The sequence below is a fragment of the Oncorhynchus kisutch genome, unplaced genomic scaffold (genome assembly GCF_002021735.2).
Source record: "Oncorhynchus kisutch isolate 150728-3 unplaced genomic scaffold, Okis_V2 scaffold881, whole genome shotgun sequence".
Taxonomy (NCBI): domain Eukaryota; kingdom Metazoa; phylum Chordata; class Actinopteri; order Salmoniformes; family Salmonidae; genus Oncorhynchus; species Oncorhynchus kisutch.
The window spans coordinates 67,616-92,218 of NW_022262826.1; the positions used below are offsets into that span (position 1 = coordinate 67,616).

General features: G+C 41.4%; 22 non-coding genes across 22 annotated transcripts; all 22 read left to right on the forward strand.

Annotated features, from left to right (window-relative positions):
• The first annotated feature begins 1,577 nt into the window (after positions 1 to 1,577).
• On the forward strand, positions 1,578 to 1,650 carry trnar-ucu (transfer RNA arginine (anticodon UCU)). Its single transcript has one exon. It is a non-coding gene; the product is annotated as a tRNA-Arg (tRNA).
• A 560-nt stretch (positions 1,651 to 2,210) lies between these two features.
• trnar-ucu (transfer RNA arginine (anticodon UCU)) lies at positions 2,211 to 2,283 on the forward strand. The gene has a single exon. It is a non-coding gene; the product is annotated as a tRNA-Arg (tRNA).
• Positions 2,284 to 4,233: 1,950 nt separating this feature from the next.
• trnar-ucu (transfer RNA arginine (anticodon UCU)) lies at positions 4,234 to 4,306 on the forward strand. The gene has a single exon. It is a non-coding gene; the product is annotated as a tRNA-Arg (tRNA).
• A 935-nt stretch (positions 4,307 to 5,241) lies between these two features.
• On the forward strand, positions 5,242 to 5,314 carry trnar-ucu (transfer RNA arginine (anticodon UCU)). The gene has a single exon. It is a non-coding gene; the product is annotated as a tRNA-Arg (tRNA).
• Positions 5,315 to 6,254: 940 nt separating this feature from the next.
• On the forward strand, positions 6,255 to 6,328 carry trnar-ucu (transfer RNA arginine (anticodon UCU)). The gene has a single exon. It is a non-coding gene; the product is annotated as a tRNA-Arg (tRNA).
• Positions 6,329 to 7,264: 936 nt separating this feature from the next.
• trnar-ucu (transfer RNA arginine (anticodon UCU)) lies at positions 7,265 to 7,337 on the forward strand. The gene has a single exon. It is a non-coding gene; the product is annotated as a tRNA-Arg (tRNA).
• Positions 7,338 to 8,271: 934 nt separating this feature from the next.
• trnar-ucu (transfer RNA arginine (anticodon UCU)) lies at positions 8,272 to 8,345 on the forward strand. The gene has a single exon. It is a non-coding gene; the product is annotated as a tRNA-Arg (tRNA).
• A 937-nt stretch (positions 8,346 to 9,282) lies between these two features.
• trnar-ucu (transfer RNA arginine (anticodon UCU)) lies at positions 9,283 to 9,355 on the forward strand. The gene has a single exon. It is a non-coding gene; the product is annotated as a tRNA-Arg (tRNA).
• A 933-nt stretch (positions 9,356 to 10,288) lies between these two features.
• On the forward strand, positions 10,289 to 10,361 carry trnar-ucu (transfer RNA arginine (anticodon UCU)). Its single transcript has one exon. It is a non-coding gene; the product is annotated as a tRNA-Arg (tRNA).
• Positions 10,362 to 11,291: 930 nt separating this feature from the next.
• trnar-ucu (transfer RNA arginine (anticodon UCU)) lies at positions 11,292 to 11,363 on the forward strand. Its single transcript has one exon. It is a non-coding gene; the product is annotated as a tRNA-Arg (tRNA).
• Positions 11,364 to 12,294: 931 nt separating this feature from the next.
• trnar-ucu (transfer RNA arginine (anticodon UCU)) lies at positions 12,295 to 12,366 on the forward strand. The gene has a single exon. It is a non-coding gene; the product is annotated as a tRNA-Arg (tRNA).
• A 932-nt stretch (positions 12,367 to 13,298) lies between these two features.
• trnar-ucu (transfer RNA arginine (anticodon UCU)) lies at positions 13,299 to 13,370 on the forward strand. Its single transcript has one exon. It is a non-coding gene; the product is annotated as a tRNA-Arg (tRNA).
• Positions 13,371 to 14,306: 936 nt separating this feature from the next.
• On the forward strand, positions 14,307 to 14,379 carry trnar-ucu (transfer RNA arginine (anticodon UCU)). The gene has a single exon. It is a non-coding gene; the product is annotated as a tRNA-Arg (tRNA).
• Positions 14,380 to 15,309: 930 nt separating this feature from the next.
• On the forward strand, positions 15,310 to 15,382 carry trnar-ucu (transfer RNA arginine (anticodon UCU)). The gene has a single exon. It is a non-coding gene; the product is annotated as a tRNA-Arg (tRNA).
• Positions 15,383 to 16,317: 935 nt separating this feature from the next.
• Positions 16,318 to 16,390, forward strand: trnar-ucu (transfer RNA arginine (anticodon UCU)). The gene has a single exon. It is a non-coding gene; the product is annotated as a tRNA-Arg (tRNA).
• Positions 16,391 to 17,325: 935 nt separating this feature from the next.
• Positions 17,326 to 17,398, forward strand: trnar-ucu (transfer RNA arginine (anticodon UCU)). The gene has a single exon. It is a non-coding gene; the product is annotated as a tRNA-Arg (tRNA).
• Positions 17,399 to 18,333: 935 nt separating this feature from the next.
• On the forward strand, positions 18,334 to 18,406 carry trnar-ucu (transfer RNA arginine (anticodon UCU)). Its single transcript has one exon. It is a non-coding gene; the product is annotated as a tRNA-Arg (tRNA).
• Positions 18,407 to 20,332: 1,926 nt separating this feature from the next.
• Positions 20,333 to 20,405, forward strand: trnar-ucu (transfer RNA arginine (anticodon UCU)). The gene has a single exon. It is a non-coding gene; the product is annotated as a tRNA-Arg (tRNA).
• A 927-nt stretch (positions 20,406 to 21,332) lies between these two features.
• On the forward strand, positions 21,333 to 21,405 carry trnar-ucu (transfer RNA arginine (anticodon UCU)). Its single transcript has one exon. It is a non-coding gene; the product is annotated as a tRNA-Arg (tRNA).
• A 923-nt stretch (positions 21,406 to 22,328) lies between these two features.
• Positions 22,329 to 22,401, forward strand: trnar-ucu (transfer RNA arginine (anticodon UCU)). Its single transcript has one exon. It is a non-coding gene; the product is annotated as a tRNA-Arg (tRNA).
• Positions 22,402 to 23,335: 934 nt separating this feature from the next.
• trnar-ucu (transfer RNA arginine (anticodon UCU)) lies at positions 23,336 to 23,408 on the forward strand. Its single transcript has one exon. It is a non-coding gene; the product is annotated as a tRNA-Arg (tRNA).
• A 924-nt stretch (positions 23,409 to 24,332) lies between these two features.
• On the forward strand, positions 24,333 to 24,405 carry trnar-ucu (transfer RNA arginine (anticodon UCU)). Its single transcript has one exon. It is a non-coding gene; the product is annotated as a tRNA-Arg (tRNA).
• Positions 24,406 to 24,603: the final 198 nt, after the last annotated feature.

Here is a 24,603-nt window from a genome sequence, read left to right on the forward strand (position 1 = left end):
AGTTTGCTTTTAGCAATGAAGTGCAAACAGAAGAGAAGAGCTGGGCACATAACACAGAGGTTGATGGATCGAAGCTATCCAATTCTACTTTGAGAAATGAAGTGTAAACAGGGATTTTTTTTAAAATTGGATAATTTCATGTGCATGTCTCTGTGCCCTCCGTAATTCTTTTTTTATTACTGCTTCTATCAATCCATATAGGTCATGCTGATCACAGAGAGACACAGTGGCTTAAGACACTGATCTCCTAATCCATGTATTGTGAATTCAAGTATTGTTTTGGGGTACCTGAAAGTGGAGTGATGAAGTGGAAGTGTGCCTGGCAGTTAACCCAGTGATTTATGGATTCGAAACCATCCTCTGCTTTCAGTTTGCTTTTAGCATGAGTGCAAACAGAAATATTAAACCATCATTTCAATGGGCATATCTAAGTGCCCTCCGTGATTATTTTTTGACTGCTTCTGTCAGTTTGTACAGGTCATGCTGATTACAGTAGCGAAGCGAAGCGTGATGTCTACTTACCACGTGTACGATCAGTCGAAATCACTCTCTGCTATCCAGTTCTTTTCAGCAAGTGCCCAGTGGCCTAATGGATAAAGGCACTGGCCTTCTAAGCCAGGGATTGTGGGTTCGAGTTCCATCTGGGGTGATGAATGCAAATTCCTATGGAGGAAGAGAGATCAGCACATAAAAGAGAGTTTGATGGATTGAATCTTTCTGAATTCAATTTTAGAAATGAAGATTTAACAGGGATAAAAAGGATAATTTCCATGGGCATGTCTCTGTGCCCTCCGAAATGCTTTTTTTTTATACAACTGCTTCTATCAGTTCGTAATGGTCATGCTGATCACACATTTCCACAGTGACTTAAGACACTGACCAGCCTATCCATTTATTGTGAGTTCAAGCATGGTATTGGGGTACCTGAAAGTGGAGGGATGAAGTGGAAGAGTGCAGGGCAGTTAACCAAGTGATTTAGGGATCGAAACCATCCTCTGCTATCCAGTTTGCTTTAGCAATGAAGTGCAAACAGAAGAGAAGAGCTGGGCACATAACACAGAGGTTGATGGATCGAAGCTATCCAATTCTACTTTGAGAAATGAAGTGTAAACAGGGATTTTTTTTTAAATTGGATAATTTCATGTGGCATGTCTCTGTGCCCTCCGTAATTATTTTTTATTACTGCTTCTATCATCCATATAGGTCATGCTGATCACAGAGAGACAACAGTGGCTTAAGACACTGATCTCCTAATCCATGTATGTGAATTCAAGTATGTTTTGGGGTACCTGAAAGTGGAGTGATGAAGTGGAAGTGTGCCTGGCAGTTAACCCAGTGATTTATGGATTGAAACCATCCTCTGCTTTTCATTTGCTTTTAGCATGAAGTGCAAACAGAAATATTAAACCTCATTTCATGGCATATCTAAGTGCCCTCCGTGATTAATTGTTTGACTGCTTCTGTCAGTTGTACAGGTCATGCTGATTACAGTAGCGAAGCGGAAGCGTGATGTCTACTTTACCACGTGTACTGATCAGTCGAAATCACTCTCTGCTATCCAGTTCTTTTCAGCAGAGTGCCCAGTGGCCTAATGGATAAGGCACTGGCCTTCTAAGCCAGGGATTGTGGGTTCGAGTCCCATCTGGGGTGGCTGAATGCAATTCATATGGAGGAAGAGGATAAGCACAAAAAGAGAGTTTGGATGGATTGAATCTTTCTGATTCAATTTTAGAATTGAAGAGTTAACAGGGATATAAAAGGATAATTTCATGGCATTTCTCTGTGCCCTCCGAAGTTATTTTTTTTTACTACGCTTCTAATCAGTCCATATAGGTCATGCTGATCACAGAGAGACACAGTGGACTTAAGACACTGATCTGCCTATCCATGTAGTGTGAAGTCAAGTATGGTTTGGGGGTACCTGAAAGTGGAGTGATGAAGTGGAAGAGTGCCTGGCAGTTACCAAGTGATTTATGGATTGAAACCATCCTCTGCTTTCATTTGCTTTTAGCATGAAGTGGCAAACAGAAATATTAAACCATCATTTCATGGGCATATCTAAGTGCCCTCCGTGATTATTTTTGACTGCTTCTGTCAGTTTGTACAGGTCATGCTGATTACAGTAGCGAAGCGGAAGCGTGATGTCTACTTTAACCACGATGTACGATCAGTCGAAATCACTCTCTGCTATCCAGTTATTTTCAGCAAGTGCCCCAGTGGCCTAATGGATAAGGCACTGGCCTTCTAAGCCAGGGATTGTGGGTTCGAGTCCCATCTGGGGTGGATGAATGCAAATTCCTATGGTGAGGAAGAGAGCATCAGCGCACATAAGAGAGTTTGATGGATTGAATCTTTCTGATTAAATTTTAGAGAATGAAGATTTAACAGGGATAAAAAGGAGAATTTCATGGCATGTCTCTGTGCCCTCCGAATAGCTTTTTTTTTTTTACAACTGCTTCTATCAGTTCGTAATGGTCATGCTGATCCACACATTTCCACAGTGACTTAAGACACTGGACCGCCTATCCATTTATTGTGAGTTCAAGTATTGTATTGGGGTACCTGAAAGTGGAGGGATGAAGTGGGAAGAGTGCAGGGCAGTTAACCAAGTGATTTAGGGATCGAAACCATCCTCTGCTATCCAGTTTGCTTTTAGCAATGAAGTGCAAAACAGAAGAGAAGAGCTGGGCACATAACACAGAGGTTGATGGATCGAAGCTATCAATTCTACTTTGAGAAATTGAAGTGTAACAGGGATTTTTTTTACAATTGGATAATTTTCATGTGCATGGTCTCTGTGCCCTCCGTAATTCTTTTTTTATTACTGCTTCTATCAATCCATATCGGTCATGCTGATCACAGAGAGACACAGTGGCTTAAGACACGGATCTCCTATCCATGTATTGTGAATTCAAGTATTGGTTTTGGGGTACCTGAAAGTGGAGTGATGAAGTGGAAGTGTGCCTGGCAGTTAACCCAGTGATTTATGGATCGAAACCATCCTCTGCTTTTCAGTTTGCTTTTAGCAATGAAGTGCAAACAGAAATATTAAACCATCATTTCATGGGCATATCTAAGTGCCCTCCGTGATTATTTTTTGACTGCTTCTGTCAGTTTGTACAGGTCATGCTGATTACAGTAGCGAAGCGGAAGCGTGATGTCTACTTTAACCACGTGTACGATCAGTCGAAATCACTCTCTGCTATCCAGTTCTTTTCAGCAAGTGCCCCAGTGGCTAATGGATAAGGCACTGGCCTCTAAGCCAGGGATTGTGGGTTCGAGTCCCATCTGGGGTGGCTGAATGCAAATCCTAGGAGGAAGAGAGATAAGCACCAAAAGAGAGTTTGATGGATTGAATCTTTTGATTCAATTTTAGAATTGAAGATTTAACAGGATATAAAAGGATAATTTCATGGGCATGTCTCTGTGCCCTCCGAAAATGCTTTTTTTTTTTACAACTGCTTCTACAGTTCGTAAGGTCATGCTGATCACACATTTCCACAGGTGACTTAGATCACTGCCCCGCCTAATCCATTTATTGTGAGTTCAAGCATTGTATTGGGGTACCTGAACGTGGAGGGATGAAGTGGAAGAGTGCAGGGCAGTTACCAAGTGATTTAGGGGATCGAAACCATCCTCTGCTATCCAGTTTGCTTTTAGCAATGAAGTGCAAACAGAAGAGAAAGAGCTGGGCACATAACACAGAGGTTATGGATCGAAGCTATCCAATTCTACTTTGAGAAATGAAGTGTAAACAGGGATTTTTTTTTTAAATTGGATAATTTCATGTGCATGTCTCTGTGCCCTCCGTAATTCTTTTTTTATTACTGCTTCTATCAATCCATATAGGTCATGCTGATCACAGAGAGACACAGTGGCTTAAGACACTGATCTCCTAATCCATGTATTGTGAATTCAAGTATTGTTTTGGGGTACCTGAAAGTGGAGTTGATGAAGTGGAAGTGTGCCTGGCAGTTAACCCAGTGGATTGATGGATCGAAACCATCCTCTGCTTTTCAGTTTGCTTTTAGCAATGAAGTGCAAACAGAAATATTAAACCATCATTTCATGGGCATATCTAAGTGCCCTCCGTGATTATTTTTTGACTGCCTTCTGTCAGTTTTGTACAGGTCATGCTGATTACAGTAGCGAAGCGGAAGCGTGATGTCTACTTTAACCACGTGTACGATCAGTCGAAATCACTCTCTGCTATCCAGTTCTTTTCAGCAAGTGCCCCCAGTGGCCTAATGGATAAGGCACTGGCCTTCTAAGCCAGGGATTGTGGGTTCGAGTCCCATCTGGGGTGGATGAATGCAAATTCCTATGGAGGAAGAGAGATCAGCACATAAAAGAGAGTTGATGGATTGAATCTTCTGAATCAATTTTAGAATGAAGATTTAACAGGGATAAAAAAGGAGAATTCATGGGCATGTCTCTGTGCCCTCCGAAATGCTTTTTTTTTTTTTTACCAACTGCTTCTATCAGTTCGTAATGGTCATGCTGATCACACATTTCCACAGTGACTTAAGACACTGACCGCCTAATCCATTTATTGTGAGTTCAAGCATTGTATTGGGGTACCTGAAAGTGGAGGGATGAAGTGGAAGAGTGCAGGGCAGTTAACCAAGTGATTTAGGGATCGAAACCATCCTCTGCTATCCAGTTTGCTTTTAGCAATGAAGTGCAAACAGAAGAGAAGAGCTGGGCACATAACACAGAGGTTGATGGATCGAAGCTATCCAATTCTACTTTGAGAAATGAAGTGTAAACAGGGATTTTTTTTAAAATTTGGATAATTTCATGTGCATGTCTCTGTGCCCTCCGTAATTCTTTTTTTATTACTGCTTCTATCAATCCATATAGGTCATGCTGATCACAGAGAGACACAGTGCTTAAGACACTGATCTCCTAATCCATGTATTGTGAATTCAAGTATTGTTTTGGGGGTACCTGAAAGTGGAGTGATGAAGTGGAAGTGTGCCTGGCAGTTAACCCAGTGATTTATGGATCGAAACCATCCTCTGCTTTTCATTTGCTTTTAGCAATGAAGTGCAAACAGAAATATTAAACCATCATTTCATGGGCATATCTAAGTGCCCTCCGTGATTATTTTTTGACTGCTTCTGTCAGTTTGTACAGGTCATGCTGATTACAGTAGCGAAGCGGAAGCGTGATGTCTACTTTAACCACGTGTACGATCAGTCGAAATCACTCTCTGCTATCCAGTTCTTTTCAGCAAGTGCCCCAGTGGCCTAATGGATAAGGCACTGGCCTTCTAAGCCAGGGATTGTGGGTTCGAGTCCCATCTGGGGTGGCTGAATGCAAATTCCTATGGAGGAAGAGAGATCAGCACACAAAAGAGAGTTTGATGGATTGAATCTTTCTGATTCAATTTTAGAAATGAAGATTTAAACAGGGATATAAAAGGATAATTTCATGGGCATGTCTCTGTGCCCTCCGAAATGCTTTTTTTTTTTTACAACTGCTTCTATCAGTTCGTAATGGTCATGCTGATCACACATTTCCACAGTGACTTAAGACACTGACCGCCTAATCCATTTATTGTGAGTTCAAGCATTGTATTGGGGGTACCTGAAAGTGGAGGGATGAAGTGGAAGAGTGCAGGGCAGTTAACCAAGTGATTTAGGGATCGAAACCATCCTCTGCTATCCAGTTTGCTTTTAGCAATGAAGTGCAAACAGAAGAGAAGAGCTGGGCACATAACACAGAGGTTGATGGATCGAAGCTATCCAATTCTACTTTGAGAAATGAAGTGTAAACAGGGATTTTTTTTTTAAATTGGATAATTTCATGTGCATGTCTCTGTGCACTCCGTTTTCATAATTTTTATTACTGCTTCTATCAATCCATATAGGTCATGCTGATCACAGAGAGACACAGTGGCTTAAGACACTGATCTCCTAATCCATGTATTGTGAATTCAAGTATTGTTTTGGGGTACCTGAAAGTGGAGTGATGAAGTGGAAGTGTGCCTGGCAGTTAACCCAGTGATTTATGGATCGAAACCATCCTCTGCTATTCAGTTTGCTTTTAGCAATGAAGTGCAAACAGAAATATTAAACCATCATTTCATGGGCATATCTAAGTGCCCTCCATGATTATTTTTTGACTGCTTCTGTCAGTTTGTACAGGTCATGCTGATTACAGTAGCGAAGCGGAAGCGTGATGTCTACTTTAACCACGTGTACGATCAGTCGAAATCACTCTCTGCTATCCAGTTATTTTCAGCAAGTGCCCCAGTGGCCTAATGGATAAGGCCACTGGCCTTCTAAGCCAGGGATTGTGGGTTCGAGTCCCATCTGGGGTGGATGAATGCAAATTCCTATGGAGGAAGAGAGATCAGGCACATAAAAGAGAGTTTGATGGATTGAATCTTTCTGATTAAATTTTAGAAATGAAGATTTAACAGGGATAAAAAAGGAGAATTTCATGGGCATGTCTCTGTGCCCTCCGAAATGCTTTTTTTTTTTACAACTGCTTCTATCAGTTCGTAATGGTCATGCTGATCACACATTTCCACAGTGACTTAAGACACTGACCCGCCTAATCCATTTATTGTGATTTCAAGCATTGTATGGGGGTACCTGAAAGTGGAGGGATGAAGTGGAAGAGTGCAGGGCAGTTAACCAAGTGATTTAGGGATCGAAACCATCCTCTGCTATCCAGTTTGCTTTTAGCAATGAAGTGCAAACAGAAGAGAAGAGCTGGGCACATAACACAGAGGTTGATGGATCGAAGCTATCCAATTCTACTTTGAGAAATGAAGTGTAAACAGGGATTTTTTTTTAAAATTGGATAATTTCATGTGCATGTCTCTGTGCCCTCCGTAATTCTTTTTTTATTACTGCTTCTATCAATCCATATAGGTCATGCTGATCACAGAGAGACACAGTGGCTTAAGACACTGATCTCCTAATCCATGTATTGTGAATTCAAGTATTGTTTGGGGTACCTGAAAGTGGAGTGATGAAGTGGAAGTGTGCCTGGCAGTTAACCCAGTGATTTATGGATCGAAACCATCCTCTGCTTTTCAGTTTGCTTTTAGCAATGAAGTGCAAACAGAAATATTAAACCATCATTTCATGGCATATCTAAGTGCCCTCCGTGATTATTTTTTGACTGCTTCTGTCAGTTTGTACAGGTCATGCTGATTACAGTAGCGAAGCGGAAGCGTGATGTCTACTTTAACCACGTGTACGATCAGTCGAAATCACTCTCTGCTATCCAGTTCTTTTCAGCAAGTGCCCCAGTGGCCTAATGGATAAGGCACTGGCCTTCTAAGCCAGGGATTGTGGGTTCGAGTCCCATCTGGGGGTGGCTGAATGCAAATTCCTATGGAGGAAGAGAGATAAGCCACAAAAGAGAGTTTGATGGGATTGAATCTTTCTGATTCAATTTTAGAATTGAAGATTAACAGGGATATAAAAGGAGAATTTCATGGGCATGTCCTCTGTGCCCTCCGAAAAGCTTTTTTTTTTACAACTGCTTCTATCAGTTCGTAATGGTCATGCTGATCACACATTTCCACAGTGACTTAAGACACTGACCGCCTAATCCATTTATTGTGAGTTCAAGCATTGTATTGGGGTACCTGAAAGTGGAGGGATGAAGTGGAAGAGTGCAGGGCAGTTAACCTAAGTGATTTAGGGATCGAAACCATCCTCTGCTATCCAGTTTGCTTTTAGCAATGAAGTGCAAACAGAAGAGAAGAGCTGGGCACATAACACAGAGGTTGATGGATCGAAGCTATCCAATTCTACTTTGAGAAATGAAGTGTAAACAGGGATTTTTTTTTAAATTGGATAATTTCATGTGCATGTCTCTGTGCCCTCCGTAATTCTTTTTTTATTACTGCTTCTATCAATCCATATAGGTCATGCTGATCACAGAGAGACACAGTGGCTTAAGACACTGATCTCCTAATCCATGTATTGTGAATTCAAGTATTGTTTTGGGTACCTGAAAGTGGAGTGATGAAGTGGAAGTGTGCCTGGCAGTTAACCCAGTGATTTATGGATCGAAACCATCCTCTGCTTTTCAGTTTGCTTTTAGCAATGAAGTGCAAACAGAAATATTAAACCATCATTTCATGGGCATATCTAAGTGCCCTCCGTGATTATTTTTTGACTGCTTCTGTCAGTTTGTACAGGTCATGCTGATTACAGTAGCGAAGCGGAAGCGTGATGTCTACTTTACCACGTGTACGATCAGTCGAAATCACTCTCTGCTATCCAGTTCTTTTCAGCAAGTGCCCCAGTGGCCTAATGGATAAGGCACTGGCCTTCTAAGCCAGGGATTGTGGGTTCGAGTTCCCATCTGGGGTGGATGAATGCAAATTCCTATGGAGGAAGAGAGATCAGCACATAAAAGAGAGTTTGATGGATTGAATCTTTCTGATTCAATTTTAGAAATTGAAGATTTAACAGGGATAAAAAAGGAGAATTTCATGGGCATGTCTCTGTGCCCTCCGAAATGCTTTTTTTTTTTACAACTGCTTCTATCAGTTCGTAATGGTCATGCTGATCACACATTTCCACAGTGACTTAAGACACTGACCGCCTAATCCATTTATTGTGAGTTCAAGCATTGTATTGGGGGTACCTGAAAGTGGAGGGATGAAGTGGAAGAGTGCAGGGCAGTTAACCAAGTGATTTAGGGATCGAAACCATCCTCTGCTATCCAGTTTGCTTTTAGCAATGAAGTGCAAACAGAAGAGAAGAGCTGGGCACATAACACAGAGGTTGATGGATCGAAGCTATCCAATTCTACTTTGAGAAATGAAGTGTAAACAGGGATTTTTTTTTAAATTGGATAATTTCATGTGCATGTCTCTGTGCCCTCCGTAATCTTTTTTTATTACTGCTTCTATCAATCCATATAGGTCATGCTGATCACAGAGAGACACAGTGGCTTAAGACACTGATCTCCTAATCCATGTATTGTGAATTCAAGTATTGTTTTGGGGGTACCTGAAAGTGGAGTGATGAAGTGGAAGTGTGCCTGGCAGTTAACCAGTGATTTATGGATCGAAACCATCCTCTGCTTTTCAGTTTGCTTTTAGCAATGAAGTGCAAACAGAAATATTAAACCATCATTTCATGGGCATATCTAAGTGCCCTCCGTGATTATTTTTTGACTGCTTCTGTCAGTTTGTACAGGGTCATGCTGATTACAGTAGCGAAGCGGAAGCGTGATGTCTACTTTAACCACGTGTACGATCAGTCGAAATCACTCTCTGCTATCCAGTTCTTTTCAGCAAGTGCCCCAGTGGCCTAATGGATAAGGCACTGGCCTTCTAAGCCAGGGATTGTGGGTTCGAGTCCCATCTGGGGTGGCTGAATGCAAATTCCTATGGAGGAAGAGAGATAAGCGCACAAAAGAGAGTTTGATGGGATTGAATCTTTCTGATTCAATTTTAGAATTGAAGATTTAACAGGGATATAAAGGATAATTTCATGGGCATGTCTCTGTGCCCTCCGAAAGCTTTTTTTTTTACAACTGCTTCTATCAGTTCGTAATGGTCATGCTGATCACACATTTCCACAGTGACTTAAGACACTGACCGCCTAATCCATTTATTGTGAGTTCAAGCATTGTATTGGGGTACCTGAAAGTGAGGGATGAAGTGGAAGAGTGCAGGGCAGTTAACTAAGTGATTTAGGGATCGAAACCATCCTCTGCTATCCAGTTTGCTTTTAGCAATGAAGTGCAAACAGAAGAGAAGAGCTGGGCACATAACACAGAGGTTGATGGATCGAAGCTATCCAATTCTACTTTGAGAAATGAAGTGTAAACAGGGATTTTTTTTTTAAATTGGATAATTTCATGTGCATGTCTCTGTGCCCTCCGTAATTCTTTTTTTATTACTGCTTCTATCAATCCATATAGGTCATGCTGATCACAGAGAGACACAGTGGCTTAAGACACTGATCTCCTAATCCATGTATTGTGAATTCAAGTATTGTTTTGGGGTACCTGAAAGTGGAGTGATGAAGTGGAAGTGTGCCTGGCAGTTAACCCAGTGATTTATGGATCGAAACCATCCTCTGCTTTTCAGTTTGCTTTTAGCAATGAAGTGCAAACAGAAATATTAAACCATCATTTCATGGGCATATCTAAGTGCCCTCCGTGATTATTTTTTGACTGCTTCTGTCAGTTTGTACAGGTCATGCTGATTACAGTAGCGAAGCGGAAGCGTGATGTCTACTTTAACCACGTGTACGATCAGTCGAAATCACTCTCTGCTATCCAGTTCTTTTCAGCAAGTGCCCCAGTGGCCTAATGGATAAGGCACTGGCCTTCTAAGCCAGGGATTGTGGGTTCGAGTCCCATCTGGGGTGGCTGAATGCAAATTCCTATGGAGGAAGAGAGATAGCACACAAAAGAGAGTTTGATGGATTGAATCTTTCTGATTCAATTTTAGAATGAAGATTTAACAGGGATATAAAGGATAATTTCATGGGCATGTCTCTGTGCCCTCCGAAAAGCTTTTTTTTTTTACAACTGCTTCTATCAGTTCGTAATGGTCATGCTGATCACACATTTCCACAGTGACTTAAGACACTGACCGCCTAATCCATTTATTGTGAGTTCAAGCATTGTATTGGGGTACCTGAAAGTGGAGGGATGAAGTGGAAGAGTGCAGGCAGTTAACCAAGTGATTTAGGGATCGAAACCATCCTCTGCTATCCAGTTTGCTTTAGCAATGAAGTGCAAACAGAAGAGAAGAGCTGGGCACATAACACAGAGGTTGATGGATCGAAGCTATCCAATTCTACTTTGAGAAATGAAGTGTAAACAGGGATTTTTTTTTAAATTGGATAATTTCATGTGCATGTCTCTGTGCCCTCCGTAATTCTTTTTTTATTACTGCTTCTATCAATCCATATAGGTCATGCTGATCACAGAGAGACACAGTGGCTTAAGACACTGATCTCCTAATCCATGTATTGTGAATTCAAGTATTGTTTTGGGGTACCTGAAAGTGGAGTGATGAAGTGGAAGTGTGCCTGGCAGTTAACCCAGTGATTGATGGATCGAAACCATCCTCTGCTTTTCAGTTTGCTTTTAGCAATGAAGTGCAAACAGAAATATTAAACCATCATTTCATGGGCATATCTAAGTGCCCTCCGTGATTATTTTTTGACTGCTTCTGTCAGTTTGTACAGGTCATGCTGATTACAGTAGCGAAGCGGAAGCGTGATGTCTACTTTAACCACGTGTACGATCAGTCGAAATCACTCTCTGCTATCCAGTTCTTTTCAGCAAGTGCCCCAGTGGCCTAATGGATAAGGCACTGGCCTTCTAAGCCAGGGATTGTGGGTTCGAGTCCATCTGGGGTGGATGAATGCAAATTCTATGGAGGAAGAGAGATCAGCGACATAAAGAGAGTTTGATGGATTGAATCTTTCTGATTCAATTTTAGAAATGAAGATTTAACAGGGATAAAAAGGATAATTTCATGGGCATGTCTCTGTGCCCTCCGAAAGCTTTTTTTTTTTACAACTGCTTCTATCAGTTCGTAATGGTCATGCTGATCACACATTTCCACAGTGACTTAAGGACACTGACCGCCTAATCCATTTATTGTGAGTTCAAGCATGTATTGGGGTACCTGAAAGTGGAGGGATGAAGTGGAAGAGTGCAGGGCAGTTAACCAAGTGATTTAGGGATCGAAACCATCCTCTGCTATCCAGTTTGCTTTTAGCAATGAAGTGCAAACAGAAGAGAAGAGCTGGGCACATAACACAGAGGTTGATGGATCGAAGCTATCCAATTCTACTTTGAGAAATGAAGTGTAAACAGGGATTTTTTTTTAAATTGGATAATTTCATGTGCATGTCTCTGTGCCCTCCGTAATTCTTTTTTTATTACTGCTTCTATCAATCCATATAGGTCATGCTGATCACAGAGAGACACAGTGGCTTAAGACACTGATCTCCTAATCCATGTATTGTGAATTCAAGTATTGTTTGGGGTACCTGAAAGTGGAGTGATGAAGTGGAAGTGTGCCTGGCAGTTAACCCAGTGATTTATGGATCGAAACCATCCTCTGCTTTTCAGTTTGCTTTTAGCAATGAAGTGCAAACAGAAATATTAAACCATCATTTCATGGGCATATCTAAGTGCCCTCCGTGATTATTTTTTGACTGCTTCTGTCAGTTTGTACAGGTCATGCTGATTACAGTAGCGAAGCGGAAGCGTGATGTCTACTTTAACCACGTGTACGATCAGTCGAAATCACTCTCTGCTATCCAGTTCTTTTCAGCAAGTGCCCCAGTGGCCTAATGGATAAGGCACTGGCCTTCTAAGCCAGGGATGTGGGTTCGAGTCCCATCTGGGGTGGCTGAATGCAAATTCCTATGGAGGAAGAGAGATAAGCAGCACAAAAGAGAGTTTGATGGATTGAATCTTTCTGATTCAATTTAGAATGAAGATTTAACAGGGATATAAAGGATAATTTCATGGGCATGTCTCTGTGCCCTCCGAAATGCTTTTTTTTTTTACAACTGCTTCTATCAGTTCGTAATGGTCATGCTGATCACACATTTCCACAGTGACTTAAGACACTGACCGCCTAATCCATTTATTGTGAGTTCAAGCATTGTATTGGGGTACCTGAAAGTGGAGGGATGAAGTGGAAGAGTGCAGGGCAGTTAACCAAGTGATTTAGGGATCGAAACCATCCTCTGCTATCCAGTTTGCTTTTAGCAATGAAGTGCAAACAGAAGAGAAGAGCTGGGCACATAACACAGAGGTTGATGGATCGAAGCTATCCAATTCTACTTTGAGAAATGAAGTGTAAACAGGGATTTTTTTTTAAATTGGATAATTTCATGTGCATGTCTCTGTGCCCTCCGTAATTCTTTTTTTATTACTGCTTCTATCAATCCATATAGGTCATGCTGATCACAGAGAGACACAGTGGCTTAAGACACTGATCTCCTAATCCATGTATTGTGAATTCAAGTATTGTTTTGGGGTACCTGAAAGTGGAGTGATGAAGTGAAGTGTGCCTGGCAGTTAACCCAGTGATTTATGGATCGAAACCATCCTCTGCTTTTCACTTTGCTTTTAGCAATGAAGTGCAAACAGAAATATTAAACCATCATTTCATGGGCATATCTAAGTGCCCTCCGTGATTATTTTTTGACTGCTTCTGTCAGTTTGTACAGGTCATGCTGATTACAGTAGCGAAGCGGAAGCGTGATGTCTACTTTAACCACGTGTACGATCAGTCGAAATCACTCTCTGCTATCCAGTTCTTTTCAGCAAGTGCCCCAGTGGCCTAATGGATAAGGCACTGGCCTTCTAAGCCAGGATTGTGGGTTCGAGTCCCATCTGGGGTGGATGAATGCAAATTCCTATGGAGGAAGAAGATAAGCGCACAAAAGAGAGTTTGATGGATTGAATCTTTCTGATTCAATTTTAGAAATGAAGATTTAACAGGGATATAAAAGGATATTTCATGGGCATGTCTCTGTGCCCTCCGAAATGCTTTTTTTTTTTTACAACTGCTTCTATCAGTTCGTAATGGTCATGCTGATCACACATTTCCACAGTGACTTAAGACACTGACCGCCTAATCCATTTATTGTGAGTTCAAGCATTGTATTGGGGTACCTGAAAGTGGAGGGATGAAGTGGAAGAGTGCAGGGCAGTTAACCTAAGTGATTTAGGGATCGAAACCATCCTCTGCTATCCAGTTTGCTTTTAGCAATGAAGTGCAAACAGAAGAGAAGAGCTGGGCACATAACACAGAGGTTGATGGATCGAAGCTATCCAATTCTACTTTGAGAAATGAAGTGTAAACAGGGATTTTTTTTTAAATTGGATAATTTCATGTGCATGTCTCTGTGCCCTCCGTAATTCTTTTTTTATTACTGCTTCTATCAATCCATATAGGTCATGCTGATCACAGAGAGACACAGTGGCTTAAGACACTGATCTCCTAATCCATGTATTGTGAATTCAAGTATTGTTTTGGGGTACCTGAAAGTGGAGTGATGAAGTGGAAGTGTGCCTGGCAGTTAACCCAGTGATTTATGGATCGAAACCATCCTCTGCTTTTCAGTTTGCTTTTAGCAATGAAGTGCAAACAGAAATATTAAACCATCATTTCATGGGCATATCTAAGTGCCCTCCGTGATTATTTTTTTGACTGCTTCTGTCAGTTGTACAGGTCATGCTGATTACAGTAGCGAAGCGGAAGCGTGATGTCTACTTTAACCCACGTGTACGATCAGTCGAAATCACTCTCTGCTATCCAGTTCTTTTCAGCAAGTGCCCCAGTGGCCTAATGGATAAGGCACTGGCCTTCTAAGCCAGGGATTGTGGGTTCGAGTCCCATCTGGGGTGGTGAATGCAAATTCCTATGGAGGAAGAAGATAAGCGCACAAAAGAGAGTTTGATGGGTTGAATCTTCTGATTCAATTTAGAATTGAAGATTAACAGGGATATAAAAGGATAATTTCATGGGCATGTCTCTGTGCCCTCCGAAAGCTTTTTTTTTTTTACAACTGCTTCTATCAGTTCGTAATGGTATGCTGATCACACATTTCCACAGTGACTTAAGACACTGACCGCCTAATCCATTTATTGTGAGTTCAAGCATTGTATTGGGGTACCTGAAAGTGGAGGGATGAAGTGGAAGAGTGCAGGGCAGTTAACCTAAGTGATTTAGGGATCGAAACCATCCTCTGCTATCCAGTTTGCTTTTAGCAATGAAGTGCAAACAGAAGAGAAGAGCTGGGCACATAACACAGAGGTTGATGGATCGAAGCTATCCAATTCTACTTTGAGAAATGAAGTGTAAACAGGGATTTTTTTTTTAAATTGGATAATTTCATGTGCATGTCTCTGTGCCCTCCGTAATTCTTTTTTTATTACTGCTTCTATCAATCCATATAGGTCATGCTGATCACAGAGAGACACAGTGGCTTAAGACACTGATCTCCTAATCCATGTATTGTGAATTCAAGTATTGTTTTGGGGTACCTGAAAGTGGAGTGATGAAGTGGAAGTGTGCCTGGCAGTTAACCCAGTGATTTATGGATCGAAACCATCCTCTGCTTTTCAGTTTGCTTTTAGCAATGAAGTGCAAACAGAAATATAAACCATCATTTCATGGGCATATCTAAGTGCCCTCCGTGATTATTTTTTGACTGCTTCTGTCAGTTTGTACAGGTCATGCTGATTACAGTAGCGAAGCGGAAGCGTGATGTCTACTTTAACCACGTGTACGATCAGTCGAAATCACTCTCTGCTATCCAGTTCTTTTCAGCAAGTGCCCCAGTGGCCTAATGGATAAGGCACTGGCCTTCTAAGCCAGGGATTGTGGGTTCGAGTCCCATCTGGGGTGGATGAATGCAAATTCCTATGGAGGAAGAGAAGATAAGCGCACAAAAGAGAGTTTGATGGATTGAATCTTTCTGATTCAATTTTAGAAATGAAGATTTAACAGGGATAAAAAGGATAATTTCATGGGCATGTCTCTGTGCCCTCCGAAAAGCTTTTTTTTTTTTACAACTGCTTCTATCAGTTCGTAATGGTCATGCTGATCACACATTTCCACAGTGACTTAAGACACTGACCGCCTAATCCATTTATTGTGAGTTTCAAGCATTGTATTGGGGTACCTGAAAGTGGAGGGATGAAGTGGAAGAGTGCAGGGCAGTTAACCAAGTGATTTAGGGATCGAAACCATCCTCTGCTATCCAGTTTGCTTTTAGCAATGAAGTGCAAACAGAAGAGAAGAGCTGGGCACATAACACAGAGGTTGATGGATCGAAGCTATCCAATTCTACTTTGAGAAATGAAGTGTAAACAGAGGATTTTTTTTTTAAATTGGATAATTTCATGTGCATGTCTCTGTGCCCTCCGTAATTCTTTTTTTATTACTGCTTCTATCAATCCATATAGGTCATGCTGATCACAGAGAGACACAGTGGCTTAAGACACTGATCTCCTAATCCATGTATTGTGAATTCAAGTATTGTTTTGGGGTACCTGAAAGTGGAGTGATGAAGTGAAGTGTGCCTGCAGTTAACCCAGTGATTGATGATCGAAACCATCCTCTGCTTTCAGTTTGCTTTTAGCAATGAAGTGCAAACAGAAATATTAAACCATCATTTCATGGGCATATCTAAGTGCCCTCCGTGATTATTTTTTGACTGCTTCTGTCAGTTTGTACAGGTCATGCTGATTACAGTAGCGAAGCGGAAGCGTGATGTCTACTTTAACCACGTGTACGATCAGTCGAAATCACTCTCTGCTATCCAGTTCTTTTCAGCAAGTGCCCCAGTGGCCTAATGGATAAGGCACTGGCCTTCTAAGCCAGGGATTGTGGGTTCGAGTCCCATCTGGGGTGGCTGAATGCAAATTCCTATGGAGGAAGAGAGATCAGCAGCACAAAGAGAGTTTGATGGATTGAATCTTTCTGATTCAATTTTAGAATGAAGATTTAACAGGGATATAAAAAGGATAATTTCATGGGCATGTCTCTGTGCCCTCCGAAAATGCTTTTTTTTTTACAACTGCTTCTATCAGTTCGTAATGGTCATGCTGATCACACATTTCCACAGTGACTTAAGACACTGACCGCCTAATCCATTTATTGTGAGTTCAAGCATTGTATTGGGGTACCTGAAAGTGGAGGGATGAAGTGGAAGAGTGCAGGGCAGTTAACTCAAGTGATTTAGGGATCGAAACCATCCTCTGCTATCCAGTTTGCTTTTAGCAATGAAGTGCAAACAGAAGAGAAGAGCTGGGCACATAACACAGAGGTTGATGGATCGAAGCTATCCAATTCTACTTTGAGAAATGAAGTGTAAACAGGGATTTTTTTTTAAATTGGATAATTTCATGTGCATGTCTCTGTGCCCTCCGTAATTCTTTTTTTATTACTGCTTCTATCAATCCATATAGGTCATGCTGATCACAGAGAGACACAGTGGCTTAAGACACTGATCTCCTAATCCATGTATTGTGAATTCAAGTATTGTTTTGGGGTACCTGAAAGTGGAGTGATGAAGTGGAAGTGTGCCTGGCAGTTAACCCAGTGATTTATGGATCGAAACCATCCTCTGCTTTTCAGTTTGCTTTTAGCAATGAAGTGCAACAGAAATATTAAACCATCATTTCATGGGCATATCTAAGTGCCCTCCGTGATTATTTTTGACTGCTTCTGTCAGTTTGTACAGGTCATGCTGATTACAGTAGCGAAGCGGAAGCGTGATGTCTACTTTAACCACGTGTACGATCAGTCGAAATCACTCTCTGCTATCCAGTTCTTTTCAGCAAGTGCCCCCAGTGGCCTAATGGATAAGGCACTGGCCTTCTAAGCCAGGGATTGTGGGTTCGAGTCCCATCTGGGTGGCTGAATGCAAATTCCTATGGAGGAAGAGAGATAAGCGCACAAAAGAGAGTTTGATGGATTGAATCTTTCTGATTCAATTTTAGAATTGAAGATTTAACAGGGATATAAAAGGAGAATTTCATGGGCATGTCTCTGTGCCCTCCGAAATGCTTTTTTTTTTACAACTGCTTCTATCAGTTCGTAATGGTCATGCTGATCACACATTTCCACAGTGACTTAAGACACTGACCGCCTAATCCATTTATTGTGAGTTCAAGCATTGTATTGGGGGTACCTGAAAGTGGAGGGATGAAGTGGAAGAGTGCAGGGCAGTTAACCAAGTGATTTAGGGATCGAAACCATCCTCTGCTATCCAGTTTGCTTTTAGCAATGAAGTGCAAACAGAAGAGAAGAGCTGGGCACATAACACAGAGGTTGATGGATCGAAGCTATCCAATTCTACTTTGAGAAATGAAGTGTAAACAGGGATTTTTTTTTTAAATTGGATAATTTCATGTGCATGTCTCTGTGCCCTCCGTAATTCTTTTTTTATTACTGCTTCTATCAATCCATATAGGTCATGCTGATCACAGAGAGACACAGTGGCTTAAGACACTGATCTCCTAATCCATGTATTGTGAATTCAAGTATTGTTTTGGGGTACCTGAAAGTGGAGTGATGAAGTGGAAGTGTGCCTGGCAGTTAACCCAGTGATTGATGGATCGAAACCATCCTCTGCTTTTCAGTTTGCTTTTAGCAATGAAGTGCAAACAGAAATATTAAACCATCATTTCATGGGCATATCTAAGTGCCCTCCGTGATTATTTTTTGACTGCTTCTGTCAGTTTGTACAGGTCATGCTGATTACAGTAGCGAAGCGGAAGCGTGATGTCTACTTTAACCACGTGTACGATCAGTCGAAATCACTCTCTGCTATCCAGTTCTTTTCAGCAAGTGCCCCAGTGGCCTAATGGATAAGGCACTGGCCTTCTAAGCCAGGGATTGTGGGTTCGAGTCCCATCTGGGGTGGATAGAATGCAAATTCCTATGGAGGAAGAGAGATCAGCACATAAAAGAGAGTTTGATGGATTGAATCTTTCTGATTCAATTTTAGAAATGAAGATTTAACAGGGATAAAAAAGGAGTAATTTCATGGCATGTCTCTGTGCCCTCCGAAATGCTTTTTTTTTTTACAACTGCTTCTATCAGTTCGTAATGGTCATGCTGATCACACATTTCCACAGTGACTTAAGACACTGACCGCCTAATCCATTTATTGTGAGTTCAAGCATTGTATTGGGGTACCTGAAAGTGGAGGGATGAAGTGGAAGAGTGCAGGGCAGTTAACCAAGTGATTTAGGGATCGAAACCATCCTCTGCTATCCAGTTTGCTTTTAGCAATGAAGTGCAAACAGAAGAGAAGAGCTGGGCACATAACACAGAGGTTGATGGATCGAAGCTATCCAATTCTACTTTTAGAAATGAAGTGTAAACAGGGATTTTTTTTAAAAATTGGATAATTTCATGTGCATGTCTCTGTGCCCTCCGTAATTCTTTTTTATTACTGCTTCTATCAATCCATATAGGTCATGCTGATCACAGAGAGACACAGTGGCTTAAGACACTGATCTCCTAATCCATGTATTGTGAATTCAAGTCTGGTTTTGGGGTACCTGAAAGTGGAGTGATGAAGTGGAAGTGTGCCTGGCAGTTAACCCAGTGATTTATGGATCGAAACCATCCTTTGCTTTTAGCAATGAAGTGCACACAGAAATATTAAACCATCATTTCATGGGCATATCTAAGTGCCCTCCGTGATTATTTTTTGACTGCTTCTGTCAGTTTGTACAGGTCATGCTGATTACAGTAGCGAAGCGGAAGCGTGATGTCTACTTTAACCACGTGTACGATCAGTCGAAATCACTCTCTGCTATCCAGTTCTTTTCAGCAAGTGCCCCAGTGGCCTAATGGATAAGGCACTGGCCTTCTAAGCCAGGGATTGTGGGTTCGAGTCCATCTGGGTGGTGAAATGCAAATTCCTATGGAGGAAGAGAGATCAGCACATAAAAGAGAGTTTGATGGATTGGAATCTTTCTGATTCAATTTTAGAATGAAGATTTAACAGGGATAAAAAGGAGAATTTCATGGGCATGTCTCTGTGCCCTCCGAAATGCTTTTTTTTTTACAACTGCTTCTATCAGTTCGTAATGGTCATGCTGATCACACATTTCCACAGTGACTTAAGACACTGACCGCCTAATCCATTTATTGTGAGTTCAAGCATTGTATTGGGGTACCTGAAAGTGGAGGGATGAGTGGAAGAGTGCAGGGCAGTTAACCAAGTGATTTAGGGATCGAAACCATCCTCTGCTATCCAGTTTGCTTTTAGCAATGAAGTGCAAACAGAAGAGAAGAGCTGGGCACATAACACAGAGGTTGATGGATCGAAGCTATCCAATTCTACTTTTAGAAATGAAGTGTAAACAGGGATTTTTTTTTAAAATTGGATAATTTCATGTGCATGTCTCTGTGCCCTCCGTAATTCTTTTTTTATTACTGCTTCTATCAATCCATATAGGTCATGCTGATCACAGAGAGACACAGTGGCTTAAGACACTGATCTCCTAATCCATGTATTGTGAATTCAAGTATTGTTTTGGGGTACCTGAAAGTGGAGTGATGAAGTGGAAGTGTGCCTGGCAGTTAACCCAGTGATTTATGGATCGAAACCATCTCTGCTTTTCAGTTGCTTTTAGCAATGAAGTGCAAACAGAAATATTAAACCATCATTTCATGGGCATATCTAAGTGCCCTCCGTGATTATTTTTTGACTGCTTCTGTCAGTTTGTACAGGTCATGCTGATTACAGTAGCGAAGCGGAAGCGTGATGTCTACTTTAACCACGTGTACGATCAGTCGAAATCACTCTCTGCTATCCAGTTCTTTTCAGCAAGTGCCCCAGTGGCCTAATGGATAAGGCACTGGCCTTCTAAGCCAGGGATTGTGGGTTCGAGTCCCATCTGGGGTGGATGAAATGCAAATTCCTATGGAGGAAGAGAGATCAGCACATAAAAGAGAGTTTGATGGATTGAATCTTTCTGATTCAATTTTAGAATGAAGATTTAACAGGGATAAAAAGGATAATTTCATGGGCATGTCTCTGTGCCCTCCGAAATGCTTTTTTTTTTTACAACTGCTTCTATCAGTTCGTAATGGTCATGCTGATCACACATTTCCACAGTGACTTAAGACACTGACCGCCTAATCCATTTATTGTGAGTTCAAGCATTGTATTGGGGTACCTGAAAGTGGAGGGATGAAGTGGAAGAGTGCAGGGCAGTTAACCAAGTGATTTAGGGATCGAAACCATCCTCTGCTATCCAGTTTGCTTTTAGCAATGAAGTGCAAACAGAAGAGAAGAGCTGGGCACATAACACAGAGGTTGATGGATCGAAGCTATCCAATTCTACTTTGAGAAATGAAGTGTAAACAGGGATTTTTTTTTAAATTGGATAATTTCATGTGCATGTCTCTGTGCCCTCCGTAATTCTTTTTTTATTACTGCTTCTATCAATCCATATAGGTCATGCTGATCACAGAGAGACACAGTGGCTTAAGACACTGATCTCCTAATCCATGTATTGTGAATTCAAGTATTGTTTTGGGGTACCTGAAAGTGGAGTGATGAAGTGGAAGTGTGCCTGGCAGTTAACCCAGTGATTTATGGATCGAAACCATCCTCTTTCATTTGCTTTTAGCAATGAAGTGCAAACAGAAATATTAAACCATCATTTCATGGGCATATCTAAGTGCCCTCCGTGATTATTTTTGACTGCTTCTGTCAGTTGTACAGGTCATGCTGATTACAGTAGCGAAGCGGAAGCGTGATGTCTACTTTAACCACGTGTACGATCAGTCGAAATCACTCTCTGCTATCCAGTTCTTTTCAGCAAGTGCCCCAGTGGCCTAATGGATAAGGCACTGGCCTTCTAAGCCAGGGATTGTGGGTTCGAGTCCCATCTGGGGTGGATGAATGCAAATTCCTATGGAGGAAGAGAGATCAGCACATAAAGAGAGTTTGATGGATTGGAATCTTTCTGATTCAATTTTAGAAATGAAGATTTAACAGGGATAAAAAGGAGAATTTCATGGGCATGTCTCTGTGCCCTCCGAAATGCTTTTTTTTTTACAACTGCTTCTATCAGTTCGTAATGGTCATGCTGATCACACATTTCCACAGTGACTTAAGACACTGACCGCCTAATCCATTTATTGTGAGTTCAAGCATTGTATTGGGGTACCTGAAAGTGGAGGGATGAAGTGGAAGAGTGCAGGGCAGTTAACCAAGTGATTTAGGGATCGAAACCATCCTCTGCTATCCAGTTTGCTTTTAGCAATGAAGTGCAAACAGAAGAGAAGAGCTGGGCACATAACACAGAGGTTGATGGATCGAAGCTATCCAATTCTACTTTTAGAAATGAAGTGTAAACAGGGATTTTTTTTTAAAAATTGGATAATTTCATGTGCATGTCTCTGTGCCCTCCGTAATTCTTTTTTTATTACTGCTTCTATCAATCCATATAGGTCATGCTGATCACAGAGAGACACAGTGGCTTAAGACACTGATCTCCTAATCCATGTATTGTGAATTCAAGTCTTGTTTTGGGGTACCTGAAAGTGGAGTGATGAAGTGGAAGTGTGCCTGGCAGTTAACCCAGTGATTTATGGATCGAAACCATCCTTTGCTTTTAGCAATGAAGTGCACACAGAAATATTAAACCATCATTTCATGGGCATATCTAAGTGCCCTCCGTGATTATTTTTTGACTGCTTCTGTCAGTTTGTACAGGTCATGCTGATTACAGTAGCGAAGCGGAAGCGTGATGTCTACTTTAACCACGTGTACGATCAGTCGAAATCACTCTCTGCTATCCAGTTCTTTTCAGCAAGTGCCCCAGTGGCCTAATGGATAAGGCACTGGCCTTCTAAGCCAGGGATTGTGGGTTCGAGTCCCATCTGGGGTGGATGAAATGCAAATTCCTATGGAGGAAGAGAGATCAGCACATAAAAGAGAGTTTGATGGATTGAATCTTTCTGATTCAATTTTAGAAATGAAGATTTAACAGGGATAAAAAGGAGAATTTCATGGGCATGTCTCTGTGCCCTCCGAAATGCTTTTTTTTTTTACAACTGCTTCTATCAGTTCGTAATGGTCATGCTGATCACACATTTCCACAGTGACTTAAGACACTGACCGCCTAATCCATTTATTGTGAGTTCAAGCATTGTATTGGGGTACCTGAAAGTGGAGGGATGAAGTGGAAGAGTGCAGGGCAGTTAACCAAGTGATTTAGGGATCGAAACCATCCTCTGCTATCCAGTTTGCTTTTAGCAATGAAGTGCAAACAGAAGAGAAGAGCTGGGCACATAACACAGAGGTTGATGGATCGAAGCTATCCAATTCTACTTTTAGAAATGAAGTGTAAACAGGGATTTTTTTTTTAAATTGGATAATTTCATGTGCATGTCTCTGTGCCCTCCGTAATTCTTTTTTTATTACTGCTTCTATCAATCCATATAGGTCATGCTGATCACAGAGAGACACAGTGGCTTAAGACACTGATCTCCTAATCCATGTATTGTGAATTCAAGTCTGGTTTTGGGGTACCTGAAAGTGGAGTGATGAAGTGGAAGTGTGCCTGGCAGTTAACCCAGTGATTTATGGATCGAAACCATCCTCTGCTTTCAGTTGCTTTTAGCAATGAAGTGCACACAGAAATATTAAACCATCATTTCATGGGCATATCTAAGTGCCCTCCGTGATTATTTTTTGACTGCTTCTGTCAGTTTGTACAGGTCATGCTGATTACAGTAGCGAAGCGGAAGCGTGATGTCTACTTTAACCACGTGTACGATCAGTCGAAATCACTCTCTGCTATCCAGTTCTTTTCAGCAAGTGCCCCAGTGGCCTAATGGATAAGGCACTGGCCTTCTAAGCCAGGGATTGTGGGTTCGAGTCCCATCTGGGGTGGATAAATGCAAATTCCTATGGAGGAAGAGAGATCAGCACATAAAAGAGAGTTTGATGGATTGGAATCTTTCTGATTCAATTTTAGAAATGAAGATTTAACAGGGATAAAAAAGGAGAATTTCATGGGCATGTCTCTGTGCCCTCCGAAATGCTTTTTTTTTTACAACTGCTTCTATCAGTTCGTAATGGTCATGCTGATCACACATTTCCACAGTGACTTAAGACACTGACCGCCTAATCCATTTATTGTGAGTTCAAGCATTGTATTGGGGTACCTGAAAGTGGAGGGATGAAGTGGAAGAGTGCAGGGCAGTTAACCAAGTGATTTAGGGATCGAAACCATCCTCTGCTATCCAGTTTGCTTTTAGCAATGAAGTGCAAACAGAAGAGAAGAGCTGGGCACATAACACAGAGGTTGATGGATCGAAGCTATCCAATTCTACTTTAGAAATGAAGTGTAAACAGGGATTTTTTTTTAAAAATTGGATAATTTCATGTGCATGTCTCTGTGCCCTCCGTAATTCTTTTTTTATTACTGCTTCTATCAATCCATATAGGTCATGCTGATCACAGAGAGACACAGTGGCTTAAGACACTGATCTCCTAATCCATGTATTGTGAATTCAAGTCTGGTTTTGGGGTACCTGAAAGTGGAGTGATGAAGTGGAAGTGTGCCTGGCAGTTAACCCAGTGATTTATGGATCGAAACCATCCTTTGCTTTTAGCAATGAAGTGCACACAGAAATATTAAACCATCATTTCATGGGCATATCTAAGTGCCCTCCGTGATTATTTTTTGACTGCTTCTGTCAGTTTGTACAGGTCATGCTGATTACAGTAGCGAAGCGGAAGCGTGATGTCTACTTTAACCACGTGTACGATCAGTCGAAATCACTCTCTGCTATCCAGTTCTTTTCAGCAAGTGCCCCAGTGGCCTAATGGATAAGGCACTGGCCTTCTAAGCCAGGGATTGTGGGTTCGAGTCCCATCTGGGGTGGATGAATGCAAATTCCTATGGAGGAAGAGAGATCAGCACATAAAAGAGAGTTTGATGGATTGGAATCTTTCTGATTCAATTTTAGAAATGAAGATTTAACAGGGATAAAAAAGGAGAATTTCATGGGCATGTCTCTGTGCCCTCCGAAATGCTTTTTTTTTTTACAACTGCTTCTATCAGTTCGTAATGGTCATGCTG